This window comes from Malaya genurostris, chromosome 1 (genome assembly GCF_030247185.1).
Source record: "Malaya genurostris strain Urasoe2022 chromosome 1, Malgen_1.1, whole genome shotgun sequence".
In the NCBI taxonomy this organism is placed as follows: Eukaryota; Metazoa; Arthropoda; class Insecta; order Diptera; family Culicidae; genus Malaya; species Malaya genurostris.
The window spans coordinates 54689968-54715224 of NC_080570.1; the positions used below are offsets into that span (position 1 = coordinate 54689968).

The following is a 25257-nucleotide window of genomic DNA, read 5'->3' on the forward strand; positions in this document are numbered from 1 at the left end:
CAGGATGCTGTACGGGATTCATTCCTGCCTTTCAGAAGGACCAAATTGTGGAACTCACTACGATATTAAGCACTGTTCGGAACATTTTCTCGAACGATTTGTTGTACAGCAGCAGATATTTTGTTCTCTTCCTCAGAACGCGTTCTGATTGGCTGGTGTTGACATGGGTCAAATGAGACAGGATTTTCAATAGTGTACTATTGAAATACTTCAATGCTTTTTCTATACACGCTTAAGTTGAAAAATTTCGATTCTATTGATAGTTAGATTATATAAATCCTTTCACAGATCACTGAGCTATGAGCTTTAAAAATACGAGAAAGGCAAACGCGCCTTATGAATTATCCTCTTTGATACTCGTTTATACCAAACATTTTAGAAAAGTTTATTTTGAATTATTTGAGATTATGTCACACAACTGAATATTTTATCATAGAATTGTGATCATATTTCCGATGACATGTATCAATAATTATATTGATTCATTGAATACAACAAGAGATTTCCACGATCAAAAACTTATCTCTCTCTCAGACGGTAAATTTTAAAAAAGCACCCCATAGTAAAGTAAGTCGTATTCACGACAAAAATAGTGAGTAGTGAGCATTTCTGGCGCCCGAGGTGGCTGCCCATCTCAATTTTTTAACAAACATCATGAAGACGAACTCACATTATCGTTATTTTGATATAAATCAGCTACGTTGCGTCGAATCTAGTGTAAGCGTTCTGAAAATTAAACATAAAAGTCCATCGTATTTCCTCATGTTTTTTTTTATCCTGAAATTTATTTGATGTCAATAAATGCAACGAACATCAAAATGACGGACATGAAATTTTCCTTAATGCAAATTACACTTAACCTAAAAAGTTATAAATCCTGTAGTCCACCACAAATGTGTCAAAAAAAAACACTTGAAACCACGAAAGTAGAGAACTGAATTCACAATGCTCAAATGTTTGAAACTTCGATTTCTATCTTCGTGATTTAAAATTAAAAAAGAACGTTTATTTCTTGCGTTGGACAGATTTGATTAGTTGGTGACCAAATACATTGATTTTGGGTATACCGGATCTTCGTTCCAGATTTCGGAAGTGTCGAAAATAGTGATCGTGTACTCCAAACCGGAAATCACTCCAATTTCTTAGAAATGGCTGAACCGGTTTTCATTATCTTAGATCCAAATGAAAGGTCTCATGATCACATACAAAATTTTTGAATTTTGTTTGGATAGGACTTCCGGTTCCGGAGTAATGGGGTGTGCAAAATAATGAAAATATCTCTTGTAATTTTTCTTAATGATGGCGTGACTGATTTTTACAATTTTAGATTTGAATTAAAGGTATTATGATTATACACAGAACTTCTGAATTTTTTTCTGGATCCGACTTTCGGTTTCGGTATAATAGGGTAAAGTGTGTTAAAAAATTGATACCTTTACTTAAATGGGCGAAACAAACCCTTGAAAGATTGTCTTAACTTGTCTCCAAACTACTCCATTCGATAGTCATTATCAGTGAACGGAAAAAAAACTGATTACGGCTATTATGGTTCGCGGTTTCCGATTCCGGAAAAAGTGGTCATGTTTTCTCAAATGGATCTCACTCACCGATTTTCACAAACTTGGATTCAAATGAAATCCAATGGTCCTGTAGTCCCATACGGAATTCCTGAATTTTATCCGGATCCGACTTCCAGTTCCGGAGTTATAGGGTGCAGTGTGTTTAAAATTTTATACCATCACTTGAAGGGCGAAACAAAAGTCGTAAAAAAAATCTAAATCAACATCAAAACTGCTCTAATCGGTAAGCATTATCAGTCAAACAAAGCGATTCCGGTTATTCCTTCAAGAATCCAGGAAAACAATTTTGAGGAATACCACAGTATGATTGATATGGGAAAGGTATCATTACACCATAAGATGGATTTAAACATGATCATAATCTTGTGTGAATTTTAAACATATGACTGTTGTGATATTGATAGGAATGAGATTGTACTCAGCGGTGATATTTGACTAGGTGATAATTGCGCAGCATTGATCAGAATATTCAAAATTCAGGTCTAGATTTAAGATTCACGAGTTATACCTTGAATACAGGTCTTGAAGGCAGATTCAGAACCTAGGTCCACAATACAGGTCTTGGTTCTGAATTTCGATTTAGAATGCCGGTCCAGATCTAGAATTCAAGTCCAGAATCCATGTTTAGATTCAAAATTTGAATTCAACTTTCCATCTTACGCGGTCCAGGTCTAAATCCTAGTACGAACCAGCTACTCTTCGAGATAAATGCTATCAACAGTGTAGAGCATCGAATAACTTGAACTATCCTTTTTATTCCGGTTATGTGTCTGAAATTAGCCATCCGCCTTATTTTGTTATCCTAAGCAGGTTTTTTACAAACGTTACTAGGATAAGGGCTCCCTATTTCATCTCAGCTCCAATATCCATCTCATTCCTTCACCTCATAACCTTGAACTTTAATCATATCTTTAAACGTACCTGTACAAAACTGTGGAACGTTTTAAAACATATTATTCACTTTCCAATTGAAAAAAATAGTTAAAAAACCTTCAACGATTGCTTTTTTCATTTAAAATAAACTCAGGTTTTGATTTAGGAACCACTTTCGTCTGAAGTTTTACAATTCATCATGTTTCTGAATATTTACTAATCGATTCGTCTCAAAACATGATCACTATTTCACATAATTACACCACTATTCAATGTTGGATAACTTTATAGTTAGTAATGTTCACTTTCCACTTGTTTATTCAACGATTAAAGACTTTTGAAATTACCTGATAAGCAATAAAAGCAATGAAAAATATGAGATGAAAATTTGCATTTAATTCACTTGATTGTGCTTCGTTTTCATCTCATTTCGTATCGCAAGGTTGCCAAGTTTTCTCATAACGTTAAATAAAAAAAATTATTTTTTCTTCTTTAAATTATCATCAACAAGTATTTTTTTGGTATCCGTGACATTAGTTTAATTATATCATTGATATTTATATAAAAGGTGATTTTTTTGAGGTTAGGATTTTCATGCATTAGTATTTGCTCAGAGTTTTTGAGGTTATGATTTTCATGCATTATTATTTGCTCAGTATGCTCTGACATTTCATCATGAAGCCGAACGATCTGCCACAACGTCGAATTTTCAGTGAATGGGCCCTAGAAAAGTTGGCAGAAAATCCGCTTTTTTATCGACAAATTTTGTTCAGCGATGAGGCTCATTTCTGGTTGAATGGCTACGTAAATAAGCAAAATTGCCGCATTTGGAGTGAAGAGCAACCAGAAGCCGTTCAAGAACTGCCCATGCATCCCGAAAAATGCACTGTTTGGTGTGGTTTGTACGCTGGTGGAATCATTGGACCGTATTTTTTCAAAGATGCTGTTGGACGCAACGTTACAGTGAATGGCGATCGCTATCGTTCGATGCTAACAAACTTTTTGTTGCCAAAAATGGAAGAACTGAACTTGGTTGACATGTGGTTTCAACAAGATGGCGCTACATGCCACACAGCTCGCGATTCTATGGCCATTTTGAGGGAAAACTTCGGAGAACAATTCATCTCAAGAAATGGACCGGTAAGTTGGCCACCAAGATCATGCGATTTGACGCCTTTAGACTATTTTTTGTGGGGCTACGTCAAGTCTAAAGTCTACAGAAATAAGCCAGTAACCAGCTTTGGAAGACAACATTTCCGAAGAAATTCGGGCTATTCCGGCCGAAATGCTCGAAAAAGTTGCCCAAAATTGGACTTTCCGAATGGACCACCTAAGACGCAGCCGCGGTCAACATTTAAATGAAATTATCTTCAAAAAGTAAATGTCATGTACCAATCTAACGTTTAAAATAAAGAACCGATGAGATTTTGCAAATTTTATGCGTTTTATTGTTTAAAAAAGTTCTCAAGCTCTTAAAAAATCACCCGTTATTAATAAAACTGTTTCGGATTATAATATTACCAAATACCAAATTCCAAAATCAAATAACCATTGTAGCAAATCTAGTAGCACTGGTTTCTTTCCGCTATACGTCACCACAACACTGTTAAATGTATGTGTTTCATCGGCTGTGCACAGAGATGCCAGATATTTTCAAAGAAAATATGTATCTGCTCTATCTGTTTTCACTAATAAAATGAATCAAATTCAAATTCAAATCAAATTCAAATTGGTTTTAAATTTTAATATAAATGTTTATCAGTGTTCATCATCAAACATTTCTACAAAAGATTTCCATTTTAACATGTGATTTGTCCGTTGATCAATAAACTTTTAAAGAAGTACTGTAATCAAATACTAATAGATACTCAGAGAGAAAAGTCTAACGTTTTACTTCTCACTTTTTATGAACCTTTACAAATCTTTACAAAATTTATACAATACAGATAAATCTGTATGAATGGCATCTCTGGTTCTACATTTTGTTTTTAGAAGGGCTAATGCCCCGTTTACACTTCTGCTGACTGCCAGCATGCTGGTGTCAGTGTACTGCCCTCTGAGGAAAAAAACGTTCAACGGTGGTCCTTCGTTGGTCTAATACTTTGGATCATTGGACCACAGTTGAACGTTTTTTCCTAAGAGGGCAGTACACTGACACCAGCATGCTGGCAGCCAGCAGAAGTGTAAACGGGGCATAATGCCTAAATAGTAACAATTCTTATTCTGACATTTTGAACCTGAGAGTGTAATAGTGCAATATTTTGGTTTTGATTGCTGTCGCCATTGCTAATTTATGGGATGAATAAAGGACCAACGATAGGATGAATACAAAATCTTTGAGATGAAATTAGGAGCACAGTAGTGAACATATCAGAAATGTTTTTAGCTGATTTTTTTTATTATTATTTCAATTTCCAAGGAATGTGAATCAATTCCCAATGGGGAGCAAGTCAAATTAAGTAGAAATATGAAAAAGATCGTAGTGATTTTGATGGCCAAATCAGGTTTTTAAGGTAACGTCCTTACAAATGAGATGAAATAGTGAGCCCTTACCCTATATTTATAAAGTGACTAAGAACATGAATTGGCATAAGTTTGTACAAGAAAATTTCAATTATCCGTCGTAATCGTATCGACATCTGATAGTTTATGTCTCCGGCATTGCCCAATCCCTTTTTGTGCAAAGTAGCAATTTTTGAAGCTTAAATTTTCCACAAATTGTGCACCACTCTCATGTAGCTTCCCACAATTAAATCAATTCAATTAATTATTCCGATGAACTACATATGAGCCAGGCTCCATGACTGCGGCTCTACAATATGCAGACAGTAACTGGATTCGGAAGTTTTCCTCGCACTCTGCATAATTTAGTACGCTCAAAAGGTGCAAACAAGCATTTTTCGAATACCGCTTCGTTGCTCTGGTTTCACACAATGTCATTGTTTTTGAGTCTCAAGCATCGGTATCGAAAGTTACACGTCGGATTACATACCACTAACTTTATCCGACAAGTCATAATCCGAATCAGTGATGGTAGATTATTCTGAACGACACACCGAGATTCCGCCTTCGTGTCAAGTTTATCGGCTCCGTCAGCTGTTGTAAGTTGATTTAGGAAACGCCGAAATTTCTTCGCTGATTAAATATGTGTAATGTTATTATGCTGTCAGTTCAATGAAGTCATTCTCGGAACGGCCCAATATTCTGTTACGGAACACCTCGAGCATCGTTTTCAGCTACTTTTCACTTGTTCGTATCGCTGGAAGCAGCTGCGTTGCAGCAGGGATAACTTCTTTTTTTTGGTTCGGGTTTAATTTCCTTTCTCGCCGCTCACCGTAGACAAAACGAACGTGGAACCAGAACCACATTCGGGTTAGAAAATATAAAAATGGCAGGAGAAAATTACGTTACATCACTGACAGAATATTAATCCCGTTGGATGGGATGGAAAATAATGCAGTATCACACCATCCTTGGAAAACCGTTTTCCCTTTGGCATCCGGAGATTGGTAACCGTTTCATGGGTAACGAGCCATTCAAAGCGGGCGGACCGAAATGAAACCAGATATCGAATTTCCTTCGAAAACATGCCAGTAATCGCTCTCAGTCCATGATCTGGACACGTACAGGCAAAAGTTCACACCAAACAGAGTGCAATTATATTCGCAACCCCTGCGGAAAGTTTTCCTTTGCGGGTCGGTCGCCGAAGTATGCGCTGGTATCCAGAGCAGTCCTCCGCAACTGATTTAATCATCTTCATTATTACATTTCGCCCCTCTCATCACAATACTCAATCGCTGAAGCCGTAACACAATTTGCCGCAGCAAAATGCTGGCAAAAATCTGGTGGAAAAGTAGTTTCCATCAGCTGGGCGTCTTCCTGACAACAACATCGTCGGGCCTGGACTTGATGCTGAATAAAAGTTTTCGCTTACCGAAGAAATTTCAATTTGCCAGCGGAAAAACTTGTTCAACCCGATACGGCTGCTGCTATTTGCTCTCTCGGCGCTGTACTTTCAAGTCAGTCCTACACAAATGGCAAGGATATTGCGTTATTTCAAAACCATGTAAAGATCTGGCAAAAAGTTTGCTCAGATTAAGAAACTGCCGAACGAATGATTTGCGAAAAAATGTACTCCGTTCAAAGCACGGCGAGTGAATCGGAAAGCTGAAGATTATTGACCAGATTTAAATTGGAGTTTTTATGTTGTCTGTTTGCTGCTGAGAAGTTCGTGGTTTTCGTTGAACATATTTTAGCATTATTCTGGATCAACTTGGGTCGTGACCAGTTTTTTTTATTCAGTTTATTTTTATCTTTCACATCAATTAATATGAGAAGCAATTCAATGCCTAATACTGGAAGCGAACTAAATCGTTTCGATTTTTTATATCATCAGCCCGATCACTATCTATCGCTCGTCGGATAGAGACATTTGAGGTTCAATTTGTCCCCTTGTCTCTTTTGCGTGGTGCCAAATAACACGCCAAATCAATTTTATTCATTCTCCAATCCAGCTGTCTGACAGGAATTTAGACAAAAATGATGCAACCATGTGTTTTGTTCAAACATGGGAATCAGTTTGATACCAGAGACATAAAAAAGTACATAGAGAAAACTTTGCTTGAAACGCAATGAAATCATGAAGTTATGACTCAAACCTACATATCGTGATCTTGTTTCGGATGAACAATTTATTTTAGAATTAATCGGTTTTCCCGTTCAAAATTGCTCAATTTTTTTCATTCTATATTTGAAATCTTATTAAAATAACCAGCCCATTTGCTATGCATGTGTTCAAACTAACGTTTGCGTTTACAAAACTTGACAAAAATTACCGATTTTTCAAGGATTTCCTTCACCCGCTCTGTCGAAACTACCCATGCAGCATCAATCTTAGTAACCCATGAGTCAGCAGACAAAATTTGACATCTCTATTAGTCGATCTTATGCCGTTTTTCATTGAAAACACTGGTGGCGTGGATGGCTCTGGTTTTGCACTTTCGAGCAAAAATGCAGCATTCTGGCAGTGTTTCATTTCTATTTCTGCTCGAAAGTGCAAAATCAGAGCAATCCACGCCACCAGTGTTTTTCAATGAAAAACGGCATTAAACTCATGGGTGGAAATAAGAAAATTTGTTGATTCACAGTAAATAAAAATAGTTAGTATTACCTTCCATATCACATGTTTATTGTAGATATTATAACGAATTTTGGAACGAATGATTTTTTATAAGATAAATTTTGGTTTTACTTAGAATTTAAAATCGTTATCAGTATCACTGTTTCATTCGGAATCTACAACCAACAATATCAGGCTCGTTTCAAAGCTACTCTGTGTTCATTAAACAGGTTTGAAGTTATAATTTACGGTACCGGTGATATAATGGCACAAGTGTCGTAAACGTGAAAACTCAATTTTCTCGGATATGGATTATCCGATATCAATAATTTCAGGATGGTTAGGTGAGTTTATTTCGTCGGTCGCATCGAAATTCCATGCTTCGTAATGTATTTGAAATTTATTCAGCAATACCGTCGTGGTGGAGTAATATCAACAATAAAAACAGTTAATAATATTAACATACATGCTGCGATGAATAATAATTATAAAGACAAGAAAAACATGTCCAATCACAAAGCGTGCTATGCAACTGATTATTATTATTTTATTTAGCTTGAATATCATACACAGAAGTAACAGGAGTGCAGGATTTTGCTACTCCAATTCAAAAGTATCATTCAAACGCTGCGCCAAATGCTCCGCTCCTGTTGCTTCTATAAATGAAATATAATGTCAAATAGCGTTTTATTGGGTTTAATGCATGAACATCATCATCAGCATCAACCAGCTGGAAGTAAAACATAGCCTTTCATCTCTATAATTTCTATTTGGTGTGGTATATATTTTTAGTAATTTTGCTTTGCATATTTCCCCAACTCTTGTGATAAGTACTGTTAAAGGAGCAATCCTGAAAGTTACAAATTGACAATTTTCCCCAATTTGAGCTCTCCCATGCATATAAAATGACAAAAATCATTTAGGTACATGCTCCTTTAATATTCCCTTTCCAAAGGCCAACCTAAATCGTAAGATCTACTGCAGCAATTATGTCGCGAAAACTAAGGAGAAATTATAAATAAAAACAAAAAAAACTGAAAAACATGCCTACACTAATGTTTTTTTTTCGCCACAGTGACTCAATGATGTCATCCTCTCGCCCGATTTACGCAGTGTGAACTATCGCACAAAAGGGAATCTATAAATATATGCTTGAACACATTTCTGCTTTAGTTAACCCCTGGTTGCCAGCGAGGAAGATGTTCGAGTAGTGAGTGGATGACAAAACTGTAAGTTACATCCATTCATTTCATTTGAGCTTATAGAATACCAGTTAGCTGTTTATTTTGATTCTCCGGTAATCAGCAGGCCAATTTAGAACTATCGGTGATATATTTTTCGGCTCTAGTTTGAAGTGCTTGTATCTCGGTGATTTGTTGATGGATTTGCCTAATTCAACTTGATTCGAAATCTTCAATATTGTACGTTTAAAAGTGTTTTAATTTGTCAGCGGATCCTGTGCATACTGAAATCTACATTTACATATGAACAAAACGATGGCGTCCGTATAAAGTTGTGTTATGATGACAATTATAGATACTTCGTTTTGATTAAACACCATGAACTATCTCTCAGCATAATCTCTTAGACCCTGTTATTTAACAAAATAATAATCGTGTAACCTATTATTATTTCACATTTTTATGAATATCCCCCTGTAATTCCGGAACTGAAATTCGTATCCAAATGAAATTCAGAAACTTTGTATAGGACTTTGAGACTTTTTATGTGTATCTAAGTTTATGAAAATCGGTTTAGCATCGAAAAAAATTAGTGACAATATTTCTCACTTACACAAACAATTTTTCAGTTCGTCGAGCTGAATCAAAAATCAAAGGCAAAATGAAAAACGAACCTATATCAGCTACTCGATTTCACAGTTCCCGGTTCCGGAAGTCCCGGAAATAGTGGTCAAACACTCAGAACCGGAACTCTCTTCATTTTCTCAGAGACGGATGAGTAATTTTTCTCGAACTTAGGTTCAAATGAAAGGTTCTATGGTTTCATGGACTGCTATTGACTTTTGTTTGGATGTAATTTCAGGTTTCCGGACCAACAAGGTGAAGTGTGTTTAAAATTTATACCGTCATGAAGCGCGAAAATGCAATTGAAAACTTCACTCAAAACCTTTTGTAAATTGAAAAGGGTATGCTAATGTATGGTCGAACAATTTTGTTTTGTTCTTATTGAAGATTCAAATTAGTTTTTGGAAGGATATCTTAGTAATATCTAAAGAAACATGAGTTATATGAAAAAAGCATCATTACACTACTAGGTGGATTGAAACAGGATTACCATTTTATATATTGTTGATTATATTTATTATGTTCGTATTTATTATGTTTTTGTTTCCAAACTTTACCATTTATCGTATACTCGTATTTCATATATTTTATTTTATTTCAAAAATATTTTAATCAGGCCTATTTGCGTACAAGCTATACGTGGCCGATTTGGCCAACAAGGATGCCTTCTGCCCTTAGCACAAATTACATCGTATAGAATTGCATTACGCAGTCGTATATGTAAATCTCGCACGCCTTAACTAATACCGGAGAAAAAATTCCACCTGCTTTCCTTTTAATGGAAAGAATTTCTCCGTTCTGCGACATGTTTTCTAGAACAAAATGTTCTGCAGGAGAAGGTCACATACACGCACTTTTATTGCACCGCCCACCACGCACACAACGATTTTGAATTTAACGTTGTCATACTCGACACTGTGCACCTCGTCGTTAACAGAAGTTAAAACCTAATGTATACAGAGTAAGAAGCCTTGTTGAATCTCATTTACATTATTAACGTCGGCGTAATTTGCGGTTTAATCCTTTTCTAAGAATTTCTTCGTGCTAGAACTAACTATGGCTTGAATGAGCCATTTTCGAGTATGTGTCGCTTATTCAATACTTGCTCTGATGAATTTGATTTCAATTTATCTCGTAACTCTATTAAAACGCGTCTTCTCCCAATCTTTTCCCGCTAGTTTCATTGAGATAATCAGTCGATATGAATACTTGTTAGTTAGCTTTGTAGTTTAAATAAGGGTGATGTAAGATTTGATTAAGTATTTTTTGGACAAGTGTTACCTGTTGATACAAAAGATGAGAAGTTTTATGCCTGCTGGAGAAGGAGAACAAAAATCTCAGAAGTCCTGAAATCTGTTGGAGGAAGTGTGAACACGAATTGATTTCCTATATTTCACTCATGGGTTATGGCGAATAAAGAAACATTCGAAAAAACGGGTAAAGAATCAGCAAAACAGTCCTGTGTAGATGTTTTAAAATGACTCTTTTTGCCTTTCTCTTATAGAAAGGCTATGCAATCACTGTGAAAACCGACTTATTAACCGAGGCCCGGAGGGCCGAATTTCATATACCATTCGACTCATCTCGACGAACTGAGCAAATGTCTGTCTGACTGTGTGTGTGTGTGTGTGAGCCTGCTATTGAATTTCATTTGGATCCGATTTCCGGTTCCGGAGTTACATGGTAATATGTGAAAATTAGAGAAAAAGTGTGCACTCTATTTTCTCTACAATAGCTTAACCGATTTTCACTAACTAAGATTCAAATGAAAGAACTTGTAGTTTTATAAAAATTTCTAGAACATTTTATCCGGATCCGACTTCCGGTTCCGGAACTAAAATGTGGTAAGTGAAAAATTACGGATTTCATGAGTATATTTTCACGAACGATGGTCAAAAACAGTTACAAATCACATACAACTGTCTGATAAATTTATTCTATTTAGCAGAGCTTGTTAGTTTGTGGACATAAAAACTTAATTAGGCACTACTGGTCCTCCCTTTTCCTGTTCCGGAAGCACCGAAAGTGGTGAAGAAAAACTCCAAAAATAGAACTCGCTTCGATTTCTCAGTGATACTTGAACTGACCTATAATCTTTTTTTTTTTCTTTAATCTGTTAATCTTGATTTTAATGGAAGCTCATACTATCTTTAAAGCTACTGTGAAATTTTCTCTGGATCCGACAGTTTCCGCAGTTACAGGGCGATGAGTGTTCAAGTTTTCAAATTGCCATATAGATTGACAATATGTACAACACCAAAAGAAGGAGAAAACACAAAACAAACGATGCGTGCTTTGTTCTATTTCGTACACGCTATGAAGAAATCGAAACGGCTACGGATGTCTGCTAATAGTGTGTAATATTGGTAAAGACGGTGCTGCGGTTGATAAAAATTTGAGCTATTCTACACTAAAAATAATTTGCACGCTAGTACCATGTGCAAAGAATTTTAACTATCACTACTTGTAGAACACATGAAATTCATCAAAATATTCACTTAACTCATAAAATAAGTTTGTTTATTTGTTTATTTGTTTATTTGTTTCTTATGATTCATCTGACATAGTTTGTCTTAATGAATAAAAATTAATGAACTAAGTACACTAAATTTAATTTTCACGATACACAATATGAAAAAGGTCAAGTAGACGTTGATGAAACACACGGGACGACACATTAAAATCGAAATACTGGAAAAACTCGTTGAATCTCGTACAGACAGAGCGAAAAGGTTCGTGCTGTCCATAAACCGTATTCCTTGATTCCAGGAGCAGAAAGTTGCGTTGACGAAGTGATCTTTCCGGTGCGTAGAGATTTAACCGCATTAGCAAAGGTGGGCAGTCAATATCCCCCAAAAGCAGTTTAGCAGCAAATGTAGCTTGAGCAATGATTCGTCGTGTTTCCAATGGCTCAAGATTCAATAGACGACATCGATCGGTATAGGGCGGTAAATTCATGGGGTCACGCCACGGTAGCAGTCGCAGAGCGTATCGCACAAATTTTCGTTGAACAGCTTCAATCCTAGTTTTCCAGAGAGCATGGTAAGGACACCACACCACAGCGTTTGACTCGAGTATAGAGCGTACAAGTGAGCAATACAAAGATCTCAAACACAACGGATCCCGAAACTCTGAGGCAATCTTCATGATGAAACCGAGTTGACGATTGGCTTTGGCTAAAATTTCGTCATAATGAAGTCTAAAAGTCATTTTTTGATCCAGAATGACACCAAGATCCTTTATATTCTCCACTCGTGTCATAGATCTTCCCGCAATGAAATAATCGAATATGACTGGATCAGTTTTACGATGGAAGGAGATGATACAGCATTTCTCGATACTTAAACATAAATAGTTCTTTGAGCACCATTCAACGTACGTTTGAATCATTTCCTGTAACTCAATGCAATCCAGGAGACATTTGACAACTTTAAAGATTTTTGTGTCATCGGCATAGGAGAGTCTGCATTCCGGTGGTAATAGTAGCAGAAAATCGTTCATGAAAATCGAAAACAGCAGCGGTCCAAGATTACTGCCTTGCGGAACTCCGGACAGGTTTGAGAAAACTTCTGAAGTCGAGGAGCCAAAGTTTAAAAACTGTTGATATTTAGTGAAAATCATGCTACATTTATCTGAAATGCACATCAAAATAATAAGATATATCGTTACCTTTAGATTCTATATGAATTCCATATGAATGTAAAATTATTTTCCATATAGATTTCAATTGAAACACAATTGACAGAATCAAGTGTTTTGCACATACATTTGTGCTGTACTTATTTCCACTAGAAAATGAAGTGTTTAACACATGTAGTTCGATTTAATAGCAAAACACATCACATCCAAAGGAAAAACACATCGAAGCAAAATGAAAAATAATCTAATCTTGCATCTTTTAAAACAAATCGTTTTGGTTAAATATTGAAATGAAAAAGCATATTAAATTGAAGTGCTGTTTACATATGAATCGATCGTGCATATTTTTATCAGTGTATGATAGCAAAAGAATCACAAAAGAATAAACAAATGTCATTGAATTCAAATTGAATTATTTGAAAAATATGCAATTTCACAACCGGTAGTGCAGTAATACCGTTCCAGTTGTGTAGTGATGTCAATAATAATAATAGTAATAATAATAATAATAATAATAATAATAGTACTCTTCCTACATATTTTATGCTGCTGATTCATGCTGTTTAGCTTGACTTACATTTGCAAAAATAACAGAAACGCAGATCCGCATCGTTTGCTATTACACACACATGACGCTATCTGCTTTATGTCAAAAGTTACGGTGGGATGCCGGCAATCGAAAACCTTCCCCTAATATTTATGATGTTATGAATAATCATTACTCCACTAGGTGGAGTAAATCGGGTTTTCTATTAATTTTTATTAACATTAAATATAATGTATTTGGCAATCTTGTACCAACATGAAAACTTACGCTATAATAATTGCAAAAAAGTTATCATAGAAAAACCGTTACTAGCAGATGGTACCATTTGTAGGTCCATCGTCCTTGAAATTCTCTTTCATGTCATTTTTAACTTCTTTTCGGTATTATCACAAAATCAGGACAACGGTTTTACTTCGTGAAAAACAGTGCCATTTTTTCATATTTTTTAACTTATGGAGTTTCAAGTTTTATCACACTGAAAAAATGCAAAATCTACAGGGTCTTGATCTTACATTTTTCTAAAAAATATAGTTTAATATGTATATGTGGTGAATCTGGATAGAGCTTCTAATCGTTTTTAGCTTGCTGTCTAGCAGCAACCTTTCCTTTGACATCTTTATTGTGATACTGAAGCTTTGGAAATAATCTCGCTTATATTTATGGATTCGCGTGCATCCACAGTTTCGTTTCTGCATTGAATGACCATATAGAAAATAGAAATGTGTCCCACATCAACAACTTTAGAATATCACAAAAATACGCACAGGAAACACGCCAAAACATACTGTCAAAATTAGATTACAAATTTTTGTTATGGTAGGATTTAGAGATGTCGTAATATCGATTGATTAATCGAATAATCGAGTAAAGGCACAGTTAATCGAATGAAATTTAATCGATTGAATTCTTTCAGATAATCGCAGTAATCGAATAATTTCCTACGATTATTGGTTCGATTAGTATTGCGAATTTCAGCTTAGCATAGAATGCGACGGAATCGTCGCAGAATTGCGAAATAATGAGCGTCAGAATCACAGATACCAAGTTGCAGATTTTATGTGAATTTGATGAATTTTCTTTTTTAGCAAACTATGCAGTTTTGCAGACTTTTTAGAGGTTTTCGAAGTTTTTTCAGACAGTAATCTTACCACCAGTGAAAATTACAATACAATAAAATGAAAGAAATGACTCCAGTTTCACTTATGTTCATTATAATCTTCTCAATTGTATTCCTCAAATTTGGTTTCGTTTCATTTTGTCAATGAGTTGAGAAGTTTCAATGTTATCAAAAACTGCACAAAATTCTGTTGATTTTGTCGTGAATACGACTTACTTTACTATGGGGTGCCTTTTCAATATTTACCCTCTGAGAGAGTGATAAGTTTTTGATCGTGAATATCTCTTGTTGTATCTAACGAATCAACATAATTTTTGCTACATGCCATCGGAAATATAATCACAATTTTATGATAAAACTTTCAGTTGTGTGGCATAATGTTTGGTATAAACGAGTATCAAAGAGGATAATTCATAAGGCGCGTTTGCCTTTCTCGTATTTTGAAAGCTCATAGCTCAGTGATCTATGGAAGGATTTATATAATCTAACTACCAATAGAATCGAAATTTTTCAACTTAAACGTGTATAGCAAAAGCATTGAAGTATTTCAATAGTACACTATTGAAAAACCTATCTCATTTGACCCATGTCAACACCAGCCAATCAGAACGCGTTCTGAGGAAGAGAACAAAATATCTGCTGCTGTACAACAAATCGTTCTAAAAAAAGGTTCCAAAAAGTTGTGAATATCGTAGTGAGTTCCTCAATTTGGTCCTTCTGAATGCTAGAAACGAATCCCTACGGCATATTGATAGTTTCTTTCAATAAATTATGCAAATCCGAAATGAAATAATCGACATTAAAATTCTGTATGCGGCTATTTTTATAGCCGTTAGGACCGCCCATTATTGAAAAAGCTACAAACGAAATAACAAAAAAGGGAATCTCTTAACAAAATTTGAATCAGTTTGGTTTCTATCGCCACTGCGAGCAGATGTATTTTTTGTCGTCTGCACAGCTAGTTTCGCTTTCGACAAGAGCGATTACGTCACAGCTGCCAGTCATTAGCATTGGAAAAAAACAACGGTGGAGAGCATTACACAATATCAGCCGTTCTAATGGCTCTAAAAGTTTTCTAAAGAACTATTAGGATTTGTTTTTCGCAAATCGAAGGTAATTATCCTCAGTTTAGTGCAAATCAAGAACAATTTGGTTAGATTTGTGCACTTTTCGCTGTGTGAAATTCACAGTAATCGAGATCAAGTAAAGCCTTCTTTGTTTTTGCGAAAAATTTGAAAAAGGGGAATACTTGCATAATTCATACAATTGATATTCGGAAGTGTTAAGGAACATGTCAGTTGTTCTCGTATTCACGACATCCAGTTATGTCGCTGACATTACCCACCCGCCTTTTTTTTATTCTAATAGATAATCTCTGGTTCATCAAAAATATTTACACTGCTTTTCTATCAAAAATATTGACATTTCTTTATTTATATTACTAATCGCACAATATTTTTAATAAAATTAAACCAAAATTGTTTTGAATCTTTTACCTATAAATCGTCTGCTTAAAAATTTTAAACCTGAGATAATTCAAGTTTCCTGAATTGACATTCTGAAAGCTTTAGTTCCATGCTCTCACATTCACCTTTTCGAAGGCTATGATTTGTCACATAAACCTTTGCGTTACTATGATTTCAACAGTATTTTACTATTCAAACGATGAGAATAGTAAATTAGGTTTGCTACATAGGATATCATTCGCAACAAACAAACAAATGTATATTGTTTCGCGTGATTTTTTGTTTTTCCTAGTTTGTTCTTGTTTGAAAGAGACATATTTTGATTAAAAGCTATTATACACATATTTACTAGTTTATATTACTAGTTTTTGAGTTTATATACCTCAAATTGATTTATTGATTTCTAGTAATCTTAGTGTGCGAGGACCGAGAGCTTAATTAAGTAATTTAAACTTCATTCAGAAAAAACAGTATAATGAAAACGATGAAACGGTTAGTTGCTCATCAAACATCAAATCAATAGATTCAAACTCGAATGTTATTACAAATCCAAACAAATTGTGATTATTACAAAAATATGTCGTGTTTGTTTTAAAGTCACTAAGCACCCTGCCACTTACTTGAAGATCTGTTATGTACTGGCTGAGTGTATATCATAACAGTAATCGAAGAAGAAAATTTTTTTTGGTTGTTAAAAATATGCTCTATTTTGAATAATTCGCCTGCATTTCTTCAAAGAAAATTTTGCCATGTGACTTAATGGTGTTTATAAAAACGAGACCAATATTTGATTCAAATTAGAATATCTATTCATTCTAATTACTAGACATTTGTTTAATTTTTGTGCGTGAAATAAGTAAGTTGTTTCGAAAACAATCTGTCACCACTTGAAACAACAAATCGACTTAAACAAAATTGACAATCGAACGTAGAACTAATTTCACCTGACCCGCCATCTATGTTTCATTATTTGAACCTTTCTTAAGATTGATTTTTTCTTATATAATTTCAATTATTTTGTAGAATTCTAGAACTTGTTATAAGAACTGTTTATTTTAAAATGTAAGAAAATTTATTTTCTTTCGTTTCGTGTAATCATTTTTGTTTTTATAAGATGATATGTTGATCAATATCGAGATCCGGAATTAGTTCTTAGTAAAAAACTATTCCTCATCATAATATCGCATATTCGCTTAGGTTTGCGCATCTGTGCGGTCTTTCAAGTAATATTTTATAATGTACGCAACGAATAAAATCATTCCAAGTTATCAACATAACCTTTTCTCGCATGCTAAGATCAGATCTGAAAATATGCCTGGTTTAAAACAGAATCTTGGGTGCTGCTACAATAACATAGGTAGAAATTGATTTTTCTCACACTAAAATTAACTTTTCGCTTGAAAAAATGACGTTGTATGTAAGATATAAAGGATTTTACAAGTGAAAATTCGGTTTTCCCTTGTATTTTGACAGCTAATATTGCAATCATTATCCTCGCACACGTACGCATCTAGCAGTGAAACACAACGTTAGATCGCCCATCAAATTTAGTCATGCTTAATCGCAAGCTAATCGATTAATCGAGTAATTCTGTACGATTAATCAAGCAAATCGATTAGTTTGAAAAGTTGTATTCGATTATTTACTAATCGAGTATTTCAAAAAACGCGACATCCACTAGGATTATTTTTTACACTCGCCGCTTCGTGCGCTGTCGTCGCCGGGCCACTAAACCACATCTTCGTGCGCAGTGCCTACTGAAGAATTCAATCAACTCTTTTGCGATCGCTGCGCTGCCCGAGTTGCGAGCTTTGAACTAAGCGATGGTGATAATTTTCTGATTTTGCTTGAAGTTTCGAACAAAATGCAGGGTTTTTATTTTATTTTTCTTATGAATCGAATACTAACACAAAAACAAAAACGTGTGAAAATTTGGTAAAAAATCGATCATTAATGATTCAGTAACTTTCCGTTGTATGTTTGATTGATATTTATGGAGAAATCGTAACATGAAATACCAAATTCGAAGGAGTGAGGTTGGGTACTGTTTTCATATCTGGGATATTCTTTGTTTGTTTGGGTTGGATTTTAAGATTAATTGATAAATTATGATCAAAAGTTTTATGACTAGTCTATTCACTCATGTTTTATCATCTAAATTAAATCTGTATGTGAACTGAAAATTTCAAATTTCATCCGAGATTGTGAAGAGTATAGGACCATTTGAAAACAATGTGTTTGATGACAACACGTGAATAATCGTTTTTCTTACCCATATTTGTAAGGTTTTGCCATCTGCATTCTTTCAAACTCAAGTAAATTGAAAAATTCGTCAAAAATTTTTCTAAATACATGGGATATGTCAAAACAATCACCATAACGCTATCTCGTGGTGACCACGCTAATTGGATTGTTCAATAGGATTATGGGTTCTTTCATTTAAATCTACGTTTTGAAAAATCAGGTCAGCGATCTTTGACGAAATTGTGTGCACATTTTTTCATTGGTTTGCACATTTTAATCCGTTATTCCCGAACCGGAAGTTCGGTTCGGACAAAATTCAATAGCAGGCTTTCGGTCTCTAGCTTTTATTTGAATCTGAGTTTGTGAAAATCGGTCCATCTATTTCCGAGAAAAGCGAATGTATAGTTTTGTTACCTGCGGACACACAGACATTTTCGGATCTCAACGAACTGAGTCGAATGGTATATGACACCATAAATCAAGTGAAACTAGATTTCTCACTGTACGGAGACACTGACAGCGCTATATTTGAGAAATGACGGTACTTTTTCCAATACGCACATTTTAGGAGCATTTACGCAACCCATTTCTCACCAGAGGCGCCTTTGGTCTGACGGGCTAGATAATTTTCTTACTAAGAGAATCTAGATGTATTTGATTTACGGAGACACACTGTCCTCCGGGCCTTGGTTTAAATGTCGGTTATCACAGTTATTGCATAGTTTTTTTTTTTATTTTCAAATAGAAAGAGGAAGGAACACAAAAGAGTAAATTATATCTTGACGAGAAAGTCGAATGCAGCTAATGTTGAATACTTTTGAAGGAAAAATTGGATAACAGTTGTATAATGTTGTGGCATATTAGACTCCAAATTAATCGTGTTCGGTTGTCTGTCGGCGGTTGACAGTTCAATTGGTACCATTTGGCATTGCTCTAGGCGTAACTCCGTTCCATCAGATCGTTTCTTCATCGACTGGAACGACAAACTTTGCCAATCTTTTAGAATCTACTTTCTTCGCAACATAAACAGTTTAATATTAATGTGGTACTTAATATTTAATTACAAACTGTCTATGCTTGCGATGTCGCGTTCTCTCTTGTTACTAACCGAAACCTATTCAAGATGGCATCTATTTGTCACCCGCTTGTCTGGAGCAGTGATTGATATGGAAACTTTATCCCATTCCATCCGTGCATCACAGCTTGACACACAATTTCCCGCTGCATTCGTGTCGGAGACGTTGCTGAATTATGCCAACGTTTCCATTCCATACGCGTGGAAACACGATTGAAACGAAAATTTTAAATCCCCCGAATACACATGCAGAAGAGGCAAGATCATCAAAATGCGCTTTATTGTCGAGCGGTTGAGTGGGAGGCAAATCCTAATGGAGTTCCTAGGTTTGTTCCGTAGCCTTTTTTTCCTCTGCCAACTGAAAAGACAGATTACGGATAGTTTTTCTCACGTTCGCAGAAAACATCGCCTGAAAAAAAAATTGCACCAGGATCATCGAGGTGACTGCGGAGCAACAACACCTCAAGAGACAACATGACCGAGTAGTGAGATCATATCCCACGTTTCACATCTGTAACGACTGTCATGATTCGCAGTGATGTGATGTAGATTTATATATCTGAGGTTGAAATTAGTTTGGAAGGAATAATGCATGCCAAGTTTTTATTTTTCTCTTGTTCAGAAGCTACACATCGAAAAATCATTTTGACATCTGACAGTTCGAGGAAGCGACACCAGAAGGCGTGCAGCGTGCAGCAAAAAGAAATTTCACGAAAGAGGAGGTTCGTTGTTATAATGTTTCTGCAGTGCACTAAATCCCCCGGGAGTGCTTCTGAAAATGTTGTTATGCAAAATAAGGTGGCATACCTTTGAAGGCTAGTGTCACTCTAACATCATAGCGTTGTCCTGTACGAAATAGATTGCAAAGTTTTGTGCAACTGAGGATTAGCATAATGATGTATTCTCTGTGAGGGACTTGATTTTGTTTCCAATATTCATTATTTAATTCTCAGTCTATTTTTTCAACACTGTGATATATCTGAGCGAATGTATGAACAGAAATAGCAGCAGGTCGGAAGCAGAAGCTTATGTGAACATAGGAAGGGAATTTACGGGCCGTTATTTTTGCTTATTTCATACAGCGAAGAAGCAAGAGCTCGACACATAGGCCCAACAGTTCTGCTTCAATTGACTTGAAAATTTGACAAAACATTTTTGAAATGTTTTATTAATACGAAGAAAATATTCATTTTTCGAAAGTGTTGGACTCTACCCGCTCCCCAGAAAAATAAATTGTTTCCTTAGATTTTATAGACAATAAACTTTAAATCTTGAAGAACTGATTCGAATGGTACATGATTATCCATTCGAAAGTTGATTTTCTAAGTGATTACTTAACCTTTATGTAAAAGAAGGCAAAAAGGTTTCATCCCACTGCACAAAATGTCATAAAAAAGAATGCTGTACATTATCTTTTAAGTGATGTACACAGTATTTCAAGTGCTTATTACAAATAGTGTTACACTTTGCTTCCAAACATCGCTTTATCATTTAGCACGGATACGGATTTCAACAAACTATGACTTGTTTGAAAGGTATTACAACGAGGTATATATATATTTTAAATCTGCTTTGTTTTTGAGATCAATTGAGACAGATATTGTCAAAATTAGCAAATTTTTACGTGAAACTTTCTATAACTCAAAAGGTAAACAACGGATCAAAGAACGAAAACAATTAGCGTTCTGGCTGACAAAAAGATCTTTCCGATCAAAATCGGCCCAGCCATCTCTGAGATCTACGCTTCTTTTCTCTGTACACATATACAGACACACACAGATGTTTGCTCAGTTCGTCGAGTTGAATCGATTTGTATTGTGCATACAGGAAAAAATCGGAAGCGACGTGTCTCTCGCCTGATTATGTTGCTCCAGTGCAGTTCACTGTGCACCAATGGTCTGTAGACTGTCATGCGACATATTATTCACTCATAATTGTACGAAAATTCACTCCATTGTAACGTTCAGTGTCGAACCCATTGATTCCTAAACATACATTATCAACTTAAAGTGCATACAGAAAATGATACTCCATCGTTATGTGCTTCGATAGTGGAGGCAAGACAATGTATTCATTTTTGTTGAAGCACGTGGTTTATCAACAAGACAACAAAGTATGTATAAAGTAACATGATTCTATCAGTTGATGTATAGGAAATGGCAATTCAACTGACGTCGCTCGGCAACGTCGCTGCGCTGGACTGTCCAGCGAATTGCAGATTAGTGCTGCAGCGATAATATATGACACTCGGCCGTTCGGGCCTCGGTGAAATTTTCCAAAGTTTGAGTGAATTCCTATTTTTTATGTACATAAAAAGGTAATATTTTTTCTACGTATAAAAAAGGTAAAACTCGATCATCAAGATTTCAGTGACTTTCCGTGGTATTATTTGATTCATTTTTATGGAGAAATCGTAAAATGAAGCATTAAGTTCGAAGAAATTAGTCTGGATACAGTTTTAAAATCTGGGAAATTTTATATTTTTATGAATGGATTCTGCGATTCGTTAATAAATTATGATCGAATTTTATTTTATTCGTCTGTTAACACCCGAATCAAATCGTTGCGATAAACGAATGAACTGATAATTTCATATTTCATCTAAAATTTTCAAATATATAGGAAAGTTTTGAATCAACGTTTGATGACAATACGAGAGCAATCTTTTTTTAGCCATATTTGTAGGGTTGGATAATCAGCTTTCGTTCAAACTCCTCAAGTAAATTGCAAAATCTGTCCAAAATGTTTCTAAATACAGGGAATATGTCAGAAGAATCACCATCACGTGATCTCGTGGTGATTAAATTCTTCAATTGAAAGCGTTCAAAAAATTAAATTATTTTATGTTTCGGATTAACGAATTATGAATTAGCTCAATTAAGCTATTAAAGACTGTCCCAGAAAATATGGACGCACTTTGATTTCGTTGTAAATAATTCACAAGTATAAGATATTCAAATTTTATTCGATATTCTGAAAATATAAGAATACAACAACAGAATAATATTCTCAACATTTGTTACTTAGCCATTGTAGACTAGCTGGCGCACCTTCTTGCGAACGTTCCTCATTAAATCCCGTACAGACTTTTTGGCGACAAGTTTTGACACTTTTTTCCAATCTTTTTCGAACTGTTGAATGGTTTCGGCTGCCGAGACATGTTTCCTAAGAAGTGCCTTCGCTAATGAACAAAATTCCTCTATTGGTCGAAGGTGTGGGCAATTTGGTGGATTCATGTCTTTTGAGACGAAAGTGACATTTTTGGTAGTATACCATTCTACCGTTGATTTCGAGTAGTGGCAAGAAGCAAGATATAGCCAGAAGACAACAGGATCCTTGTGGGTTCGAATCATGGGTAGAAGTCGTTTTTGTAAACATTCCTTGATGTATATTTCGCTGCTCATTGAAACAGTGGTGATGTAGGGTTTCGAAATCTTACCGCAGCTACAAATTTCTTGCCAGGCCATAGCTTTCTTACCAAATTTTTCGACTTCAATCGATGTCTCGGACTGGTTTAACACTTGCCCTTCTCGCATCGTATAATATTGTGGTCCTGGCAAGGATTTGTAATCGAGTTTCACGTAGGTTTCGTCGTCCATGATTATGCAGTTTAAAATTTCCAGCAAGAATCGAATTGTACAGCTTTCTAACCCTCGGCCTGATCGATGCTTCTTGTTTCGGACGACGTTTTGGTTGTTTCTGCTTCTTATAGGTTCGAAGATTCAAAGTGCCCACTTTTTTGGTCACATCCCGAACTGAAACCTCCTTCTATTGCTCGAACGCCTTCAGTATACGTTTATCCAACTGAGGGTTAGCAGGACCTTTTTTTCGACCCGTTTTCGGTTTATCCTCAAAGGTTTTATCCTCACCGAATTTCCTGATTGCATTTCGCACGGCTTTTTCACTTACTCCTTCCATTTTTGCTATCCTTCTCAGTGACAGTCCGCGTTCTGTGCACCATTTGAACAAAATTTTTCGACGTTGTTCTGCTGAAAGTCCACGCATTTCGAAACAAACTAATGAAAACGAATAAATAACTGCACAAGTGGTTAGAGAAGAGTGTAAACAACAGGACGCAGCCATAAAAATTGACAGATTTTGAATCATTTCCAAATTGCAGCGGTTTTTGGTTGCGTCCATACTTTCTGGGGCAGTCTTTAGCAGAATGCAAGTTACAGTTAACACCAGTAAAATTCAAGTACTGTCATTTCACAAATTAGGTCTTTATAAATTACATCGTATGAGGGATTAAGTCGCCTGTAAAATTCAAATTTTTTTATGTGCGCATGATTATTGTGTCTAATAAGGTAACCCTTAATTATAAACCATCTGAAACAAAACTTATAGAAATACAACGCAAAAATGCCTGGTATAACCGAATACAACCGGATACCCAAAATGCATTCCATGAATTAAGAAAAGTTGTATCTCCGCCATAAAACTTACATTTTTTACACTCTTAGGTTCAAAACGTCAGAATTCTTCTGTAAAGGGTCTAGTGCCTACTGTGAGACAACACAGGATATTTTTAGAACCAGTTTGGAATCAATTCGACTTTTATAAATTACTGTATAGTTTCCGTTTCCTTTCGTTTAACTTTTAAAATGTTGGTGTGAGATTAATCTTGATTAGCCCTTTAAAAAAATATGAAAATATCAGATGCATTGTCGATGAAACACACACACACTTAACAGCGTTATATTGACATATAGCGAAATGAAACCAGTGCTACAAGATTTGCCATAATATTTATTTCATTAGTATTTAACACGCACTTTCTAGTAATATTCGAAGCCGAAACAGTTTTATTGAAATATAAATATCAATAATATAATAAAACTAATGTCACGAGAACTAAAAAAACACTTGTTGATGGTAATTTTTTTTATATTTTTTTAGATACGAATTTAGATGAAAGCAAAGCACAATCAAGTGAATTGAGTGCAAATTTTCATCTCAAATTTTTGAATTTTGTTTTTGCTAAGCGGGTAATTTTAGCAGTTTTCAATCGTCGATAAATTAAGTGAAAAGTGAACACTAGTAATTATGAAGTCATACAACACTGAATAGTGGTGTAATTTTGTGAAATAGTGATCATGTTTAGAAACGAATCAATTAGTAAATATTCAGAAACATTACGAACTGTAAAACTTGAGAAAATGTTTTCAAAATTGGAAAGCTATGTTTTTCAAATGAAATAGACGATCACGATCACAGATATCGCTGTTCCATGATGCATATTCGTAGCGAGTAAATGTACGAATCCCAGAATTTGTTCAAATAAAAATCCATACATTTTAACTATATTACCTTCAACCATAAAAGAAGCGAATGTCTGGTACATTTGAACAAGGTGAACGAATCATTAAGGCTTTAAAACATCGTATAGCTGAATTAGAGATGACAAATTGAATGTTAAGTGAATGACTCCAAGTGAAAATGTAAATGATTCGTATTATCTGCTGACCAAACATACGAAAACGCTTAATTCAAATGCAAATTATACAAATAGTAGTTTATATTAAAAAAAAAGTGTCTTAATGTTCTGCATCTGAAATTCAATGTTATTTTATTATAGTAATGTACTAAGTTCACAATTAGAAAAAAACTATTTCCTAAAGCGGGTTAAAGTACTTCTTTTGACCTAGATAACCAAATAAACTGAATAGTGGAGTTTCCAGTGTCAGTCTATTTAAGAAAGCTTAGATTAGCTTGAATTTCTGCTCTCTGTGGCACAGTATGCACCCAGTGAATGATATTGCTTTAATCTCATTTTACGACAGTAGACACCA

General features: G+C 35.2%; 1 protein-coding gene across 1 annotated transcript in view; it reads left to right on the forward strand.

Annotated features, from left to right (window-relative positions):
- The window catches only part of LOC131439834 (probable G-protein coupled receptor No18), a 252025-nt gene that overhangs the window by 200351 nt on the left and 26417 nt on the right, over window positions 1-25257 (forward strand). The window lies entirely within an intron of this gene.